This window comes from Schistocerca cancellata, unplaced genomic scaffold (assembly GCF_023864275.1).
Source record: "Schistocerca cancellata isolate TAMUIC-IGC-003103 unplaced genomic scaffold, iqSchCanc2.1 HiC_scaffold_555, whole genome shotgun sequence".
Lineage (NCBI taxonomy): Eukaryota > Metazoa > Arthropoda > Insecta > Orthoptera > Acrididae > Schistocerca > Schistocerca cancellata.
In genome coordinates, this window is record NW_026046568.1 from 95,352 (window position 1) to 108,043 (window position 12,692).

General features: G+C 54.8%; 3 non-coding genes and 10 pseudogenes across 3 annotated transcripts; all 13 read right to left on the minus strand.

Annotated features, from left to right (window-relative positions):
- Nucleotides 1-328: 328 nt before the first annotated feature.
- On the minus strand, nucleotides 329-448 carry LOC126130359 (5S ribosomal RNA; annotated as a pseudogene).
- Nucleotides 449-1,303: 855 nt separating this feature from the next.
- On the minus strand, nucleotides 1,304-1,423 carry LOC126130360 (5S ribosomal RNA; annotated as a pseudogene).
- An 854-nt stretch (nucleotides 1,424-2,277) lies between these two features.
- On the minus strand, nucleotides 2,278-2,397 carry LOC126130362 (5S ribosomal RNA; annotated as a pseudogene).
- Nucleotides 2,398-3,251: 854 nt separating this feature from the next.
- On the minus strand, nucleotides 3,252-3,371 carry LOC126130363 (5S ribosomal RNA; annotated as a pseudogene).
- Nucleotides 3,372-4,226: 855 nt separating this feature from the next.
- On the minus strand, nucleotides 4,227-4,345 carry LOC126130404 (5S ribosomal RNA). Its single transcript, XR_007527415.1, has one exon. It is a non-coding gene; the product is annotated as a 5S ribosomal RNA (ribosomal RNA).
- Nucleotides 4,346-5,198: 853 nt separating this feature from the next.
- Nucleotides 5,199-5,318, minus strand: LOC126130364 (5S ribosomal RNA; annotated as a pseudogene).
- An 854-nt stretch (nucleotides 5,319-6,172) lies between these two features.
- On the minus strand, nucleotides 6,173-6,292 carry LOC126130365 (5S ribosomal RNA; annotated as a pseudogene).
- An 854-nt stretch (nucleotides 6,293-7,146) lies between these two features.
- Nucleotides 7,147-7,266, minus strand: LOC126130366 (5S ribosomal RNA; annotated as a pseudogene).
- An 855-nt stretch (nucleotides 7,267-8,121) lies between these two features.
- On the minus strand, nucleotides 8,122-8,240 carry LOC126130417 (5S ribosomal RNA). Its single transcript, XR_007527416.1, has one exon. It is a non-coding gene; the product is annotated as a 5S ribosomal RNA (ribosomal RNA).
- An 855-nt stretch (nucleotides 8,241-9,095) lies between these two features.
- Nucleotides 9,096-9,215, minus strand: LOC126130367 (5S ribosomal RNA; annotated as a pseudogene).
- Nucleotides 9,216-10,069: 854 nt separating this feature from the next.
- LOC126130368 (5S ribosomal RNA) lies at nucleotides 10,070-10,189 on the minus strand (annotated as a pseudogene).
- Nucleotides 10,190-11,043: 854 nt separating this feature from the next.
- LOC126130309 (5S ribosomal RNA) lies at nucleotides 11,044-11,162 on the minus strand. The gene has a single exon (XR_007527412.1). It is a non-coding gene; the product is annotated as a 5S ribosomal RNA (ribosomal RNA).
- Nucleotides 11,163-12,018: 856 nt separating this feature from the next.
- LOC126130370 (5S ribosomal RNA) lies at nucleotides 12,019-12,138 on the minus strand (annotated as a pseudogene).
- Between the last annotated feature and the right edge of the window lie 554 nt (nucleotides 12,139-12,692).

Sequence of the window (12,692 nt, forward strand, 5' to 3'; positions counted from 1 at the left end):
AAACGTCTGCGGGACGAGACGAGACGAGAAGAGACGAGACGACTAAGGAATAAATTCGTGGTTACAAATCAAATTTGGAACTCTACATTCCTACACAACAATAGGCGGTGACGTATTTCAGAAATCACCTGCCAATTCGTACTGTTTTGTCGTTTTCAAAGTCTTCTTGGCAAACTTGGTTAGCACATTCTCCCTCAAACTGAGTTAATTACTGCATTTTCGTACCATTACAGTAGTTTAAAAGGCTTAAGGAAGCATCTTTGTCACAACAGAAACGTAGTTTGAAAATTGGGCTGGCAACATAACAAAAAAAAAAAAACGGGAAGGGAGCCAACAGCACCCGGGTTGACCCAGGCGGTCACCCATCCAAGTACTAGCCGGGCATGATGATGCTTAACTTCGGTGGTCGGACGAGAACCGGTGTATTCATCATGGTATCGCCGTTGGCGCTCATCTAATGTAGGAGCACGGCAGAATTCGCGTTCGGCTTTTCTCCCAACACACAAAATGTTAGTTTTCGGCCGCATTTGACGAAAGCGCTTCCTTCCGCAACCGCCAGTTCCTCGAGGACGGCGCGGGGAGGCGCGCCCGGCGTCCCAGCAGAGTGACGGCCGAATTGGCGGGCGCACCGCCGCGTGTGTGAGACGCACTGCTGCTCGTTGCACCCCCTGTCATTCGCTGGGCGCGTTCAGCCTTCGACACTAGCGGAGGACGCATCTTGTCCCTGGTGTTCAGCGGAGGGCCTGTGCGGGGTGTGGCAGTGTCGTGCTGGAGGGCCCACTGGTAGCGATGTGGGCTTCCTCGCCTCGCCTCGCCTCGCCTCGCCGCGCCTCACACCAGGTGTCTGCGTAGTTTGCAGTGCATTCGCACCATTCCTATCCCTGTCCCTGTCCCCGTCCCGACTTGTCCCGACTTTGCTCGACTGCCGCTCGCTGCCGCTCGGGTCGTGGTCCATATGACAGCGCAAGCACGAAAAACGTCTGCGGGACGAGACGAGACGAGACGAGACGAGACGACTAAGGAATAAATTCGTGGTTACAAATCAAATTTGGAACTCTACATTCCTACACAACAATAGGCGGTGACGTATTTCAGAAATCACCTGCCGATTCGTACTGTTTTGTCGTTTTCAAAGTCTTCTTGGCAAACTTGGTTAGCACATTCTCCCTCAAACTGAGTTAATTACTGCATTTTCGTACCATTACAGTAGTTTAAAAGGCTTAAGGAAGCATCTTTGTCACAACAGAAACGTAGTTTGAAAATTGGGCTGGCAACATAACAAAAAAAAAAAAAACGGGAAGGGAGCCAACAGCACCCGGGTTGACCCAGGCGGTCACCCATCCAAGTACTAGCCGGGCATGATGATGCTTAACTTCGGTGGTCGGACGAGAACCGGTGTATTCATCATGGTATCGCCGTTGGCGCTCATCTAATGTAGGAGCACGGCAGAATTCGCGTTCGGCTTTTCTCCCAACACACAAAATGTTAGTTTTCGGCCGCATTTGACGAAAGCGCTTCCTTCCGCAACCGCCAGTTCCTCGAGGACGGCGCGGGGAGGCGCGCCCGGCGTCCCAGCAGAGTGACGGCCGAATTGGCGGGCGCACCGCCGCGTGTGTGAGACGCACTGCTGCTCGTTGCACCCCCTGTCATTCGCTGGGCGCGTTCAGCCTTCGACACTAGCGGAGGACGCATCTTGTCCCTGGTGTTCAGCGGAGGGCCTGTGCGGGGTGTGGCAGTGTCGTGCTGGAGGGCCCACTGGTAGCGATGTGGGCTTCCTCGCCTCGCCTCGCCTCGCCTCGCCGCGCCTCACACCAGGTGTCTGCGTAGTTTGCAGTGCATTCGCACCATTCCTATCCCTGTCCCTGTCCCCGTCCCGACTTGTCCCGACTTTGCTCGACTGCCGCTCGCTGCCGCTCGGGTCGTGGTCCATATGACAGCGCAAGCACGAAAAACGTCTGCGGGACGAGACGAGACGAGACGAGACGAGACGACTAAGGAATAAATTCGTGGTTACAAATCAAATTTGGAACTCTACATTCCTACACAACAATAGGCGGTGACGTATTTCAGAAATCACCTGCCAATTCGTACTGTTTTGTCGTTTTCAAAGTCTTCTTGGCAAACTTGGTTAGCACATTCTCCCTCAAACTGAGTTAATTACTGCATTTTCGTACCATTACAGTAGTTTAAAAGGCTTAAGGAAGCATCTTTGTCACAACAGAAACGTAGTTTGAAAATTGGGCTGGCAACATAACAAAAAAAAAAAAACGGGAAGGGAGCCAACAGCACCCGGGTTGACCCAGGCGGTCACCCATCCAAGTACTAGCCGGGCATGATGATGCTTAACTTCGGTGGTCGGACGAGAACCGGTGTATTCATCATGGTATCGCCGTTGGCGCTCATCTAATGTAGGAGCACGGCAGAATTCGCGTTCGGCTTTTCTCCCAACACACAAAATGTTAGTTTTCGGCCGCATTTGACGAAAGCGCTTCCTTCCGCAACCGCCAGTTCCTCGAGGACGGCGCGGGGAGGCGCGCCCGGCGTCCCAGCAGAGTGACGGCCGAATTGGCGGGCGCACCGCCGCGTGTGTGAGACGCACTGCTGCTCGTTGCACCCCCTGTCATTCGCTGGGCGCGTTCAGCCTTCGACACTAGCGGAGGACGCATCTTGTCCCTGGTGTTCAGCGGAGGGCCTGTGCGGGGTGTGGCAGTGTCGTGCTGGAGGGCCCACTGGTAGCGATGTGGGCTTCCTCGCCTCGCCTCGCCTCGCCTCGCCGCGCCTCACACCAGGTGTCTGCGTAGTTTGCAGTGCATTCGCACCATTCCTATCCCTGTCCCTGTCCCCGTCCCGACTTGTCCCGACTTTGCTCGACTGCCGCTCGCTGCCGCTCGGGTCGTGGTCCATATGACAGCGCAAGCACGAAAAACGTCTGCGGGACGAGACGAGACGAGACGAGACGAGACGACTAAGGAATAAATTCGTGGTTACAAATCAAATTTGGAACTCTACATTCCTACACAACAATAGGCGGTGACGTATTTCAGAAATCACCTGCCAATTCGTACTGTTTTGTCGTTTTCAAAGTCTTCTTGGCAAACTTGGTTAGCACATTCTCCCTCAAACTGAGTTAATTACTGCATTTTCGTACCATTACAGTAGTTTAAAAGGCTTAAGGAAGCATCTTTGTCACAACAGAAACGTAGTTTGAAAATTGGGCTGGCAACATAACAAAAAAAAAAAAACGGGAAGGGAGCCAACAGCACCCGGGTTGACCCAGGCGGTCACCCATCCAAGTACTAGCCGGGCATGATGATGCTTAACTTCGGTGGTCGGACGAGAACCGGTGTATTCATCATGGTATCGCCGTTGGCGCTCATCTAATGTAGGAGCACGGCAGAATTCGCGTTCGGCTTTTCTCCCAACACACAAAATGTTAGTTTTCGGCCGCATTTGACGAAAGCGCTTCCTTCCGCAACCGCCAGTTCCTCGAGGACGGCGCGGGGAGGCGCGCCCGGCGTCCCAGCAGAGTGACGGCCGAATTGGCGGGCGCACCGCCGCGTGTGTGAGACGCACTGCTGCTCGTTGCACCCCCTGTCATTCGCTGGGCGCGTTCAGCCTTCGACACTAGCGGAGGACGCATCTTGTCCCTGGTGTTCAGCGGAGGGCCTGTGCGGGGTGTGGCAGTGTCGTGCTGGAGGGCCCACTGGTAGCGATGTGGGCTTCCTCGCCTCGCCTCGCCTCGCCTCGCCGCGCCTCACACCAGGTGTCTGCGTAGTTTGCAGTGCATTCGCACCATTCCTATCCCTGTCCCTGTCCCCGTCCCGACTTGTCCCGACTTTGCTCGACTGCCGCTCGCTGCCGCTCGGGTCGTGGTCCATATGACAGCGCAAGCACGAAAAACGTCTGCGGGACGAGACGAGACGAGACGAGACGAGACGACTAAGGAATAAATTCGTGGTTACAAATCAAATTTGGAACTCTACATTCCTACACAACAATAGGCGGTGACGTATTTCAGAAATCACCTGCCAATTCGTACTGTTTTGTCGTTTTCAAAGTCTTCTTGGCAAACTTGGTTAGCACATTCTCCCTCAAACTGAGTTAATTACTGCATTATCGTACCATTACAGTAGTTTAAACGGTTTAAGGAAGCATCTTTGTCACAACAGAAAGGTAGTTTGAAAATTGGGCTGGCGACATAACAAAAAAAAAAAAAACAGGGAGGGAGCCAACAGCACCCGGGTTTCCCAGGCGGTCACCCATCCAAGTACTAGCAGGGCCCGATGATGCTTAACTTCGGTGATCGGACGAGAACCGGTGTATTCATCATGGTATGGCCGTTGGCGCTCATCTAATGTAGGAGCACGGCAGAATTCGCGTTCGGCTTTTCTCCCAACACACAAAATGTTAGTTTTCGGCCGCATTTGACGAAAGCGCTTCCTTCCGCAACCGCCAGTTCCTCGAGGACGGCGCGGGGAGGCGCGCCCGGCGTCCCAGCAGAGTGACGGCCGAATTGGCGGGCGCACCGCCGCGTGTGTGAGACGCACTGCTGCTCGTTGCACCCCCTGTCATTCGCTGGGCGCGTTCAGCCTTCGACACTAGCGGAGGACGCATCTTGTCCCTGGTGTTCAGCGGAGGGCCTGTGCGGGGTGTGGCAGTGTCGTGCTGGAGGGCCCACTGGTAGCGATGTGGGCTTCCTCGCCTCGCCTCGCCTCGCCTCGCCGCGCCTCACACCAGGTGTCTGCGTAGTTTGCAGTGCATTCGCACCATTCCTATCCCTGTCCCTGTCCCCGTCCCGACTTGTCCCGACTTTGCTCGACTGCCGCTCGCTGCCGCTCGGGTCGTGGTCCATATGACAGCGCAAGCACGAAAAACGTCTGCGGGACGAGACGAGACGAGACGAGACGAGACGACTAAGGAATAAATTCGTGGTTACAAATCAAATTTGGAACTCTACATTCCTACACAACAATAGGCGGTGACGTATTTCAGAAATCACCTGCCGATTCGTACTGTTTTGTCGTTTTCAAAGTCTTCTTGGCAAACTTGGTTAGCACATTCTCCCTCAAACTGAGTTAATTACTGCATTTTCGTACCATTACAGTAGTTTAAAAGGCTTAAGGAAGCATCTTTGTCACAACAGAAACGTAGTTTGAAAATTGGGCTGGCAACATAACAAAAAAAAAAAACGGGAAGGGAGCCAACAGCACCCGGGTTGACCCAGGCGGTCACCCATCCAAGTACTAGCCGGGCATGATGATGCTTAACTTCGGTGGTCGGACGAGAACCGGTGTATTCATCATGGTATCGCCGTTGGCGCTCATCTAATGTAGGAGCACGGCAGAATTCGCGTTCGGCTTTTCTCCCAACACACAAAATGTTAGTTTTCGGCCGCATTTGACGAAAGCGCTTCCTTCCGCAACCGCCAGTTCCTCGAGGACGGCGCGGGGAGGCGCGCCCGGCGTCCCAGCAGAGTGACGGCCGAATTGGCGGGCGCACCGCCGCGTGTGTGAGACGCACTGCTGCTCGTTGCACCCCCTGTCATTCGCTGGGCGCGTTCAGCCTTCGACACTAGCGGAGGACGCATCTTGTCCCTGGTGTTCAGCGGAGGGCCTGTGCGGGGTGTGGCAGTGTCGTGCTGGAGGGCCCACTGGTAGCGATGTGGGCTTCCTCGCCTCGCCTCGCCTCGCCTCGCCGCGCCTCACACCAGGTGTCTGCGTAGTTTGCAGTGCATTCGCACCATTCCTATCCCTGTCCCTGTCCCCGTCCCGACTTGTCCCGACTTTGCTCGACTGCCGCTCGCTGCCGCTCGGGTCGTGGTCCATATGACAGCGCAAGCACGAAAAACGTCTGCGGGACGAGACGAGACGAGACGAGACGAGACGACTAAGGAATAAATTCGTGGTTACAAATCAAATTTGGAACTCTACATTCCTACACAACAATAGGCGGTGACGTATTTCAGAAATCACCTGCCAATTCGTACTGTTTTGTCGTTTTCAAAGTCTTCTTGGCAAACTTGGTTAGCACATTCTCCCTCAAACTGAGTTAATTACTGCATTTTCGTACCATTACAGTAGTTTAAAAGGCTTAAGGAAGCATCTTTGTCACAACAGAAACGTAGTTTGAAAATTGGGCTGGCAACATAACAAAAAAAAAAAAACGGGAAGGGAGCCAACAGCACCCGGGTTGACCCAGGCGGTCACCCATCCAAGTACTAGCCGGGCATGATGATGCTTAACTTCGGTGGTCGGACGAGAACCGGTGTATTCATCATGGTATCGCCGTTGGCGCTCATCTAATGTAGGAGCACGGCAGAATTCGCGTTCGGCTTTTCTCCCAACACACAAAATGTTAGTTTTCGGCCGCATTTGACGAAAGCGCTTCCTTCCGCAACCGCCAGTTCCTCGAGGACGGCGCGGGGAGGCGCGCCCGGCGTCCCAGCAGAGTGACGGCCGAATTGGCGGGCGCACCGCCGCGTGTGTGAGACGCACTGCTGCTCGTTGCACCCCCTGTCATTCGCTGGGCGCGTTCAGCCTTCGACACTAGCGGAGGACGCATCTTGTCCCTGGTGTTCAGCGGAGGGCCTGTGCGGGGTGTGGCAGTGTCGTGCTGGAGGGCCCACTGGTAGCGATGTGGGCTTCCTCGCCTCGCCTCGCCTCGCCTCGCCGCGCCTCACACCAGGTGTCTGCGTAGTTTGCAGTGCATTCGCACCATTCCTATCCCTGTCCCTGTCCCCGTCCCGACTTGTCCCGACTTTGCTCGACTGCCGCTCGCTGCCGCTCGGGTCGTGGTCCATATGACAGCGCAAGCACGAAAAACGTCTGCGGGACGAGACGAGACGAGACGAGACGAGACGACTAAGGAATAAATTCGTGGTTACAAATCAAATTTGGAACTCTACATTCCTACACAACAATAGGCGGTGACGTATTTCAGAAATCACCTGCCAATTCGTACTGTTTTGTCGTTTTCAAAGTCTTCTTGGCAAACTTGGTTAGCACATTCTCCCTCAAACTGAGTTAATTACTGCATTTTCGTACCATTACAGTAGTTTAAAAGGCTTAAGGAAGCATCTTTGTCACAACAGAAACGTAGTTTGAAAATTGGGCTGGCAACATAACAAAAAAAAAAAAACGGGAAGGGAGCCAACAGCACCCGGGTTGACCCAGGCGGTCACCCATCCAAGTACTAGCCGGGCATGATGATGCTTAACTTCGGTGGTCGGACGAGAACCGGTGTATTCATCATGGTATCGCCGTTGGCGCTCATCTAATGTAGGAGCACGGCAGAATTCGCGTTCGGCTTTTCTCCCAACACACAAAATGTTAGTTTTCGGCCGCATTTGACGAAAGCGCTTCCTTCCGCAACCGCCAGTTCCTCGAGGACGGCGCGGGGAGGCGCGCCCGGCGTCCCAGCAGAGTGACGGCCGAATTGGCGGGCGCACCGCCGCGTGTGTGAGACGCACTGCTGCTCGTTGCACCCCCTGTCATTCGCTGGGCGCGTTCAGCCTTCGACACTAGCGGAGGACGCATCTTGTCCCTGGTGTTCAGCGGAGGGCCTGTGCGGGGTGTGGCAGTGTCGTGCTGGAGGGCCCACTGGTAGCGATGTGGGCTTCCTCGCCTCGCCTCGCCTCGCCTCGCCGCGCCTCACACCAGGTGTCTGCGTAGTTTGCAGTGCATTCGCACCATTCCTATCCCTGTCCCTGTCCCCGTCCCGACTTGTCCCGACTTTGCTCGACTGCCGCTCGCTGCCGCTCGGGTCGTGGTCCATATGACAGCGCAAGCACGAAAAACGTCTGCGGGACGAGACGAGACGAGACGAGACGAGACGACTAAGGAATAAATTCGTGGTTACAAATCAAATTTGGAACTCTACATTCCTACACAACAATAGGCGGTGACGTATTTCAGAAATCACCTGCCAATTCGTACTGTTTTGTCGTTTTCAAAGTCTTCTTGGCAAACTTGGTTAGCACATTCTCCCTCAAACTGAGTTAATTACTGCATTATCGTACCATTACAGTAGTTTAAACGGTTTAAGGAAGCATCTTTGTCACAACAGAAAGGTAGTTTGAAAATTGGGCTGGCGACATAACAAAAAAAAAAAAAACAGGAAGGGAGCCAACAGCACCCGGGTTTCCCAGGCGGTCACCCATCCAAGTACTAGCAGGGCCCGATGATGCTTAACTTCGGTGATCGGACGAGAACCGGTGTATTCATCATGGTATGGCCGTTGGCGCTCATCTAATGTAGGAGCACGGCAGAATTCGCGTTCGGCTTTTCTCCCAACACACAAAATGTTAGTTTTCGGCCGCATTTGACGAAAGCGCTTCCTTCCGCAACCGCCAGTTCCTCGAGGACGGCGCGGGGAGGCGCGCCCGGCGTCCCAGCAGAGTGACGGCCGAATTGGCGGGCGCACCGCCGCGTGTGTGAGACGCACTGCTGCTCGTTGCACCCCCTGTCATTCGCTGGGCGCGTTCAGCCTTCGACACTAGCGGAGGACGCATCTTGTCCCTGGTGTTCAGCGGAGGGCCTGTGCGGGGTGTGGCAGTGTCGTGCTGGAGGGCCCACTGGTAGCGATGTGGGCTTCCTCGCCTCGCCTCGCCTCGCCTCGCCGCGCCTCACACCAGGTGTCTGCGTAGTTTGCAGTGCATTCGCACCATTCCTATCCCTGTCCCTGTCCCCGTCCCGACTTGTCCCGACTTTGCTCGACTGCCGCTCGCTGCCGCTCGGGTCGTGGTCCATATGACAGCGCAAGCACGAAAAACGTCTGCGGGACGAGACGAGACGAGACGAGACGAGACGACTAAGGAATAAATTCGTGGTTACAAATCAAATTTGGAACTCTACATTCCTACACAACAATAGGCGGTGACGTATTTCAGAAATCACCTGCCGATTCGTACTGTTTTGTCGTTTTCAAAGTCTTCTTGGCAAACTTGGTTAGCACATTCTCCCTCAAACTGAGTTAATTACTGCATTTTCGTACCATTACAGTAGTTTAAAAGGCTTAAGGAAGCATCTTTGTCACAACAGAAACGTAGTTTGAAAATTGGGCTGGCAACATAACAAAAAAAAAAAAAACGGGAAGGGAGCCAACAGCACCCGGGTTGACCCAGGCGGTCACCCATCCAAGTACTAGCCGGGCATGATGATGCTTAACTTCGGTGGTCGGACGAGAACCGGTGTATTCATCATGGTATCGCCGTTGGCGCTCATCTAATGTAGGAGCACGGCAGAATTCGCGTTCGGCTTTTCTCCCAACACACAAAATGTTAGTTTTCGGCCGCATTTGACGAAAGCGCTTCCTTCCGCAACCGCCAGTTCCTCGAGGACGGCGCGGGGAGGCGCGCCCGGCGTCCCAGCAGAGTGACGGCCGAATTGGCGGGCGCACCGCCGCGTGTGTGAGACGCACTGCTGCTCGTTGCACCCCCTGTCATTCGCTGGGCGCGTTCAGCCTTCGACACTAGCGGAGGACGCATCTTGTACCTGGTGTTCAGCGGAGGGCCTGTGCGGGGTGTGGCAGTGTCGTGCTGGAGGGCCCACTGGTAGCGATGTGGGCTTCCTCGCCTCGCCTCGCCTCGCCTCGCCGCGCCTCACACCAGGTGTCTGCGTAGTTTGCAGTGCATTCGCACCATTCCTATCCCTGTCCCTGTCCCCGTCCCGACTTGTCCCGACTTTGCTCGACTGCCGCTCGCTGCCGCTCGGGTCGTGGTCCATATGACAGCGCAAGCACGAAAAACGTCTGCGGGACGAGACGAGACGAGACGAGACGAGACGACTAAGGAATAAATTCGTGGTTACAAATCAAATTTGGAACTCTACATTCCTACACAACAATAGGCGGTGACGTATTTCAGAAATCACCTGCCAATTCGTACTGTTTTGTCGTTTTCAAAGTCTTCTTGGCAAACTTGGTTAGCACATTCTCCCTCAAACTGAGTTAATTACTGCATTTTCGTACCATTACAGTAGTTTAAAAGGCTTAAGGAAGCATCTTTGTCACAACAGAAACGTAGTTTGAAAATTGGGCTGGCAACATAACAAAAAAAAAAAAACGGGAAGGGAGCCAACAGCACCCGGGTTGACCCAGGCGGTCACCCATCCAAGTACTAGCCGGGCATGATGATGCTTAACTTCGGTGGTCGGACGAGAACCGGTGTATTCATCATGGTATCGCCGTTGGCGCTCATCTAATGTAGGAGCACGGCAGAATTCGCGTTCGGCTTTTCTCCCAACACACAAAATGTTAGTTTTCGGCCGCATTTGACGAAAGCGCTTCCTTCCGCAACCGCCAGTTCCTCGAGGACGGCGCGGGGAGGCGCGCCCGGCGTCCCAGCAGAGTGACGGCCGAATTGGCGGGCGCACCGCCGCGTGTGTGAGACGCACTGCTGCTCGTTGCACCCCCTGTCATTCGCTGGGCGCGTTCAGCCTTCGACACTAGCGGAGGACGCATCTTGTCCCTGGTGTTCAGCGGAGGGCCTGTGCGGGGTGTGGCAGTGTCGTGCTGGAGGGCCCACTGGTAGCGATGTGGGCTTCCTCGCCTCGCCTCGCCTCGCCTCGCCGCGCCTCACACCAGGTGTCTGCGTAGTTTGCAGTGCATTCGCACCATTCCTATCCCTGTCCCTGTCCCCGTCCCGACTTGTCCCGACTTTGCTCGACTGCCGCTCGCTGCCGCTCGGGTCGTGGTCCATATGACAGCGCAAGCACGAAAAACGTCTGCGGGACGAGACGAGACGAGACGAGACGAGACGACTAAGGAATAAATTCGTGGTTACAAATCAAATTTGGAACTCTACATTCCTACACAACAATAGGCGGTGACGTATTTCAGAAATCACCTGCCAATTCGTACTGTTTTGTCGTTTTCAAAGTCTTCTTGGCAAACTTGGTTAGCACATTCTCCCTCAAACTGAGTTAATTACTGCATTATCGTACCATTACAGTAGTTTAAACGGTTTAAGGAAGCATCTTTGTCACAACAGAAAGGTAGTTTGAAAATTGGGCTGGCGACATAACAAAAAAAAAAAAACAGGAAGGGAGCCAACAGCACCCGGGTTTCCCAGGCGGTCACCCATCCAAGTACTAGCAGGGCCCGATGATGCTTAACTTCGGTGATCGGACGAGAACCGGTGTATTCATCATGGTATGGCCGTTGGCGCTCATCTAATGTAGGAGCACGGCAGAATTCGCGTTCGGCTTTTCTCCCAACACACAAAATGTTAGTTTTCGGCCGCATTTGACGAAAGCGCTTCCTTCCGCAACCGCCAGTTCCTCGAGGACGGCGCGGGGAGGCGCGCCCGGCGTCCCAGCAGAGTGACGGCCGAATTGGCGGGCGCACCGCCGCGTGTGTGAGACGCACTGCTGCTCGTTGCACCCCCTGTCATTCGCTGGGCGCGTTCAGCCTTCGACACTAGCGGAGGACGCATCTTGTCCCTGGTGTTCAGCGGAGGGCCTGTGCGGGGTGTGGCAGTGTCGTGCTGGAGGGCCCACTGGTAGCGATGTGGGCTTCCTCGCCTCGCCTCGCCTCGCCTCGCCGCGCCTCACACCAGGTGTCTGCGTAGTTTGCAGTGCATTCGCACCATTCCTATCCCTGTCCCTGTCCCCGTCCCGACTTGTCCCGACTTTGCTCGACTGCCGCTCGCTGCCGCTCGGGTCGTGGTCCATATGACAGCGCAAGCACGAAAAACGTCTGCGGGACGAGACGAGACGAGACGAGACGAGACGACTAAGGAATAAATTCGTGGTTACAAATCAAATTTGGAACTCTACATTCCTACACAACAATAGGCGGTGACGTATTTCAGAAATCACCTGCCGATTCGTACTGTTTTGTCGTTTTCAAAGTCTTCTTGGCAAACTTGGTTAGCACATTCTCCCTCAAACTGAGTTAATTACTGCATTTTCGTACCATTACAGTAGTTTAAAAGGCTTAAGGAAGCATCTTTGTCACAACAGAAACGTAGTTTGAAAATTGGGCTGGCAACATAACAAAAAAAAAAAAAAACGGGAAGGGAGCCAACAGCACCCGGGTTGACCCAGGCGGTCACCCATCCAAGTACTAGCCGGGCATGATGATGCTTAACTTCGGTGGTCGGACGAGAACCGGTGTATTCATCATGGTATCGCCGTTGGCGCTCATCTAATGTAGGAGCACGGCAGAATTCGCGTTCGGCTTTTCTCCCAACACACAAAATGTTAGTTTTCGGCCGCATTTGACGAAAGCGCTTCCTTCCGCAACCGCCAGTTCCTCGAGGACGGCGCGGGGGAGGCGCGCCCGGCGTCCCAGCAGAGTGACGGCCGAATTGGCGGGCGCACCGCCGCGTGTGTGAGACGCACTGCTGCTCGTTGCACCCCCTGTCATTCGCTGGGCGCGTTCAGCCTTCGACACTAGCGGAGGACGCATCTTGTCCCTGGTGTTCAGCGGAGGGCCTGTGCGGGGTGTGGCAGTGTCGTGCTGGAGGGCCCACTGGTAGCGATGTGGGCTTCCTCGCCTCGCCTCGCCTCGCCTCGCCGCGCCTCACACCAGGTGTCTGCGTAGTTTGCAGTGCATTCGCACCATTCCTATCCCTGTCCCTGTCCCCCGTCCCGACTTGTCCCGACTTTGCTCGACTGCCGCTCGCTGCCGCTCGGGTCGTGGTCCATATGACAGCGCAAGCACGAAAAACGTCTGCGGGACGAGACGAGACG